The 5,397-nt window shown below is 50.7% G+C and overlaps 1 pseudogene; it reads left to right on the plus strand.

Annotated features, from left to right (window-relative positions):
* The first annotated feature begins 1,147 nt into the window (after positions 1 to 1,147).
* Positions 1,148 to 1,911, plus strand: LOC142422755 (nuclear receptor subfamily 2 group F member 6 pseudogene; annotated as a pseudogene).
* The last annotated feature ends 3,486 nt before the right edge of the window (positions 1,912 to 5,397 follow it).

Genomic DNA, 5,397 nt, shown 5'->3' on the forward strand with positions numbered 1-5,397 from the left:
CCAGATTCTGGATGCTTCTTCCCCCCAACTACCATGATCCGAATTCTGCCTTGCAGGGCTGGATAGGGCAGAGGTTGTACACTGGTACATATGAGGGCTGGAGGTACAGAGAATCCAGGGAGGAGGATATCTTCAGGACCAAGGTTGTGAGGGATGATGCTGGGAGAGTGGAGGGTGAGTGGGTTGGAAAGGGGGAACTGATTACAAGGATCCACATGTGACCTCTTCCCTGGGAGAGGGACAGCAGAGAAGGGGGGAACGGAGACTCTGGATAGGGCAAGGTATGACAAAATATCGATGTATAAATTACCAAGGGCACATGAGGGAGGGGGGAAAGGGGAGGGAGGGGAAAAAAAAAGGGGACCTGATGCAAGGGGCTTAAGTGGAGAGCAAATGCTTTGAGAACGATTGGGGTGGGGAATGTATGCATGTGCTTTATACAATTGATGTATGTGTATGTATGGACTGTGGTAAGAGTTGTATGAGCCCCTAATAAAACGTTTAAAAGAAAAAAAGAGAAATCCATATTTGTCACACTGTCTGCAGCACCAGGCCAGGCGCAGGGGCGGTGGAGGCTGTGGCGAGGGGGCTTGAGAGCGAGGCTCTGGCCCTGCGCAGGCCCAGGCCAGCGGTGGCTGGGAGGGCGAGGCCCGCTGACCTGCAGGCCACGAGCTGTGGCGGCGGCGGCAAGGGGCACAGGGGTTCCTGGGAGGCGCAGCATCAGGCCCTGACGCACGCCCACCGCCCTTTCCCAGCGCAGAGGCCGCCCGCGCAACTTGTGGCCAAAGTTTGGCCCCAGCCTCCGGAGTGCGCGGGGCGGCCCGCGAAGTTGGCTGCGGCCCCCGCCGCGGCTCGGGCCGGCACATGGCCCGCGTGCCCCCGCCGGAGCCCCTGGGCGGCCGGGCGCCTGCCCCCGGGGCCCCCAGGCCTCGCCGCCAGTGCGTCTCCCCTGGCCGCGGGCCCGCGCACGCGTGGGAAAGTTGGCCTGGAACCGGCCTGACCAGTTCCGCTGGCGCGCGGACCGGCCGCAGAAGTTGGTGCTGCAAAACTTTTTTGGGGGGTTCCGTGGGGGCCCCCTTGCGTCGGGACCGGATGGGCGCCGGCTAGCGACCCCTAGGACGAGAGAGGTCCCCCTGAGCGACGCGCAATGGGGCCGCCCTGGCCCCGCGGCCCGGGGGCTATGGCCATGGTGGCCGGAGGCTTGGGCGGCCCCAGCAGCGGTGGAGACGCGAATGGCGTGGACAAGGCGGGTGGCTACCCGCGCGCCACCCACCGAGGAGGACTCGGACTCGCCCCCGGGCGCCCAGATAACCTGTGTGCGAGCTGGTGGCGCGGCTGCTCTTCAGCACCGTGGAGTGGGCGCGCCAAGCGCCCTTCTTCCTGGAGATGCGGGTGACCGACCAGGTGGCCCTGCTTTGGCTCAGCTGGAGCGAGCTGTTCCTGCTAAACCCGGCGGAGGCGGCCCTGCTCCTGCACACTGCGCCTCTGCTGGCCGCAGCCGGGCTGCACACCGCTCCCATGGCCGCCGAGCGGGCGGTGGCCTTCATGGACCAGGTGCGCGCCTTCCAGGAGCAAGTGGACAAGCTGGGCCGCCTGCAGGTGGACTCGGCGGAGTATGGCTGCCTCAAGGCCATCGCGCTCTTTACTCTTGATGCCTGTGGCCTCTCAGACCCAGCACACGTGGAGAGGCTGCAGGAGAAGGCGCAGGTGGCCCTGACCGAGTACATGCTGACCCAGTACCCAGCCCAGCCCCAGTGCTTCGGCCGCCTGCTGCTGCGTCTGCCTGCCCTGCGTGACGTCCCAGCCTCACTCATCTCTCAGCTGTTCTTCATGCGCCTGGTGGGCAAGACACCCGTTGAGACGCTGATCCGAGACATGCTGCTCTCGGGGAGTACTTTCAACTGGCCTTAGGGCTCCGGCCAGTGACCGACCTCCAGCGACACAGATGCTCGGGGTCCCCAGGCCAAGGATAGGGACAGCCTCCCCAAGTGGCTAACCAGAACCATGACTAGGGCGAAAGATCATTATGTAATATGCAGTAGCCCTTAGTGACCCTGGTTACAATTTGACTCGGAGGCTACTGGACTTCAGAGCCTTACAAGCCTGGAAGGTTTATTTCAGGCACAGCAAGCACATGCCTCGGCGGTGCTGACTTGCGTTCTGCACCTGGATAGGCACCTGAAGTCATTTGGAGAAGATGTCTATGTAAGTTGGTTTTACATAAATTTCTGTGCTGGATTCCTTGTGCTTGTGGATTTTCTTGTCCGTCTTGGTTTGCTGTTATTTTACTACTGAGTTGGCTTTTGTGGTTTTCTTCATTTTGATGAGGTTTCTTTCCTATTTCTTACGACATTCCCTTGATAGTTATTTTCTTATCTAGTGTAAGATGGTCATGTTTCTCTTGTGTACTGCTTGCCTTCCTCTCCATACAGTTTCTTTGCATGTACTTTTCTCCCCCTATTTGCTTCGTGTTTGTCTCCATTGCAGATTGATATCTGTAGCTCTCTCTTTTCAGTCTCGTGTCATATTTGCAGAACTGCTTCACCTTGGTTACTGTCTGGTGGGGACTGCCTTGCTCATTGATCTCAGGTTTATGTTTGCTCTTCCTTTTGATTCTCCATCCATAGAATAGCCTTCGTATTTTTTTATAACTCATTCCGCTGCTTTGGATTTCTGGAATTCTCCTTGACTGAAAATGCCCTTATTTCTTCTTCATATTTTGCTGGATTTAAGATCCTTGCTTGGCAGTTATTTCTTTTAAAGTTTCATATATGTTGTCACGTTGCCTTATGCCTGCAGAGGTTTGTTGAAGGAAAACAAACAAACAGAAAACCACACTCAGCTTAATTGTTTGCTTTCCCTTTGCAGACCCCCTGCTGGGCTGCTTCCATAAATGTGCTCCTTACAGTTCTGCTCACAGGCGTGCCCTCATGGCTCTCAGATTTTGCGTCCATGGCTTTATTCTGAGAAGTCCACTCTCCCATGCCATTTTCCCTGAGCCTTTGGATCCCTCTCCTAGGGAATGCTACTGTAGGTCTGATACGTCTGCTTGACTTACTGTAGATGGCCAACCAATGAATGACTACATCAACCCCGCAAGCTCCAATACTGGACAGAGAATCTGTGCTGAGTGGGCCATATCAATAAACTGAGACTTATCAGAGTTTATGTTCCTTGCACAATAATCGCACAACCTTTATAACGATCCTGACACATAGTCTGCAGGTTTCTGTCTGCACAAGTTAAGGAATTCTAGAATATTTTTGGGGGGTAGAGCATAGCTGTTCCTGGCCCAACATCTGGGCTTCACTTTGGGGACTTGCTATGAGTTAAGTCTAGGTAGAGGTCTGGAGGCCATAAACCGTGGGAGGTGTTTCCTGAGCCCATGCAGCGGTGTCTTGCTCCAGATACAGCCTAAGCACCATTATCGGCACACATCCCAAACTCAGTCATTTGGACACATGGGGACCCTACAGGACAGAGTAGACCTGCTCCTGTGGGTTCTGAGACTGTAATTCTTCATGAGAGAAGAAAACCTGGTCTTTTGTTAGGGGAGCTGCCCTTGGTTTGACCTTTCTGCTCTTGTGTTTTGTAGCACAGAGGATGATCACTGTGCCATCAGGGCCAGGGATGAAAACACCTTCTTGGTTCGTAGTGATAGATTTCTCAAAACTTACCGAGAGATGTGGGGTATGTACAGTAGCTTTAGGGCTTGCATCAGACATCAGAACCAATTTAGACAACTCATCTTTTCTCATTCTGTTTCTTTAGAACCTCTCCTGGTCCCGTCAAGTCAACTCTGATGCAGAACAACCCTCTACAACAGGGTAAGCTTCCCCTCTGTGTTCCAGAGACGGTAATTCATTATTGCATTAAAATGTTTCTTCCTTTTGCTGTGGTGTAACACGTGGTTTTGAACTGTTGACCTTGACCTTAGCAGCCAATGCATAAGCGCTATGCCACCAGGGTTCTCTAGAGAAGCAAGACCAAGGATACTTGTATGATACATGTATGGACAAATAGAGATTTATATCCACAATTGCCTAAACAGCTATAGAAGCAGGTAAGTCCAGTTTGGTTCAAGTTCATCGGTCATATATAAGCGGGAGACTTCTCCTGTCTCATAGAGCTACGGGAACTGATGGACATGAAAGAGGAAGATGCAGGAAGAGGGTCTCGGGTGGGGAAGGCAGCGCTGCGTGAATCTGAGGTGGGATGAATCAATACAAGTTGACATTCCACTGATGGTTAGTGTGATCAGTAGGTGACCTAACAGGAAATTGACAAACCAGATGTAGAATCCAGAAGTGGACAAAGGGAAATGGGCAAGACAAAGCACGCTTCTGCACAGGATTCCTCTTATAATAGAGACGACAACCCAGAAGAGGGCTCATGGGACTTACACCTGATTGATAAGTTGGACTCTAACTCTATTTTCACACAAACAGGTCCAGCTGACAGAAATTCTAATGATCACAGATGAGAAAGAGAACGTTCAAATGTGGTGCACAAAAGGAAAATTAGGACCGCCTCATTCCTCATAAGACACGATGCTTTCTCATTGTCTTTTCCGATAAGAGCAGAACTTTGTGTATCAGCAATTGATGCCGTCTGGCACTTCTGAGTGATGTAACTCTCTCTCTATATGTATCTGATGAATCCACAACTGATGAAAGCGTAGATAGTTGATGGTCCTATGACATTCACATTCAACATCAGAAACCAGCAAGGCACTGTGATCTTGTAACTTGGTTTAGTAGGGAAGCACAAAGAGCTTATGTTTGGGTATAAGATCCCATTTGGAATCTTTACTAGCAAGTTAATTGGATTGACCTTATTACTCTGTGTGTAGATCTATTCACACAAACACTGCGAAAGCACCTTCTTTTGTTGACCCTCCGATTCTTCTTTCATTCGTTAAGCACAACTTAACTGCTCAAATGTTCCTGAAATTAGAATTTTATTGAAGAGTAGTATTTTTCATTTTTCTCTCAGCTCTGCCAATAGTGGTGGGTGGGTCAACAAGAAGAAAGTCCATTCGTGCTACAACTCCAGAAATATCTGGTGATTAGAGCTAACTGCATACCTCTGAAATCAGAGGTAAATACTGGTTCTGAAACTTGAGGACATAAACAAGGCTCCTTCTACCAGGAAAGAAAAGAACACACTGCCATCCCGGAAGAGATTGTGGAAACTGTAACGTTGTAGCAGAAGCTTACAATAATAAAATGAAACATGATAGTAAAACAAACTCCACTGGAAGGAAAAAAGCCAAAAGAAGATGAAAATTGATGAGATAAACCAAAATTATTAGAGGAACAATCTACTACGTCCATTTTATTTATTATTTTTAGTAGGTTCATTTTCCTTCATTTCCTTGAATGAGAGTTTTAGACA

The sequence above is a fragment of the Tenrec ecaudatus genome, chromosome 12, assembly GCF_050624435.1.
Source record: "Tenrec ecaudatus isolate mTenEca1 chromosome 12, mTenEca1.hap1, whole genome shotgun sequence".
NCBI classification, from domain to species: Eukaryota; Metazoa; Chordata; class Mammalia; order Afrosoricida; family Tenrecidae; genus Tenrec; species Tenrec ecaudatus.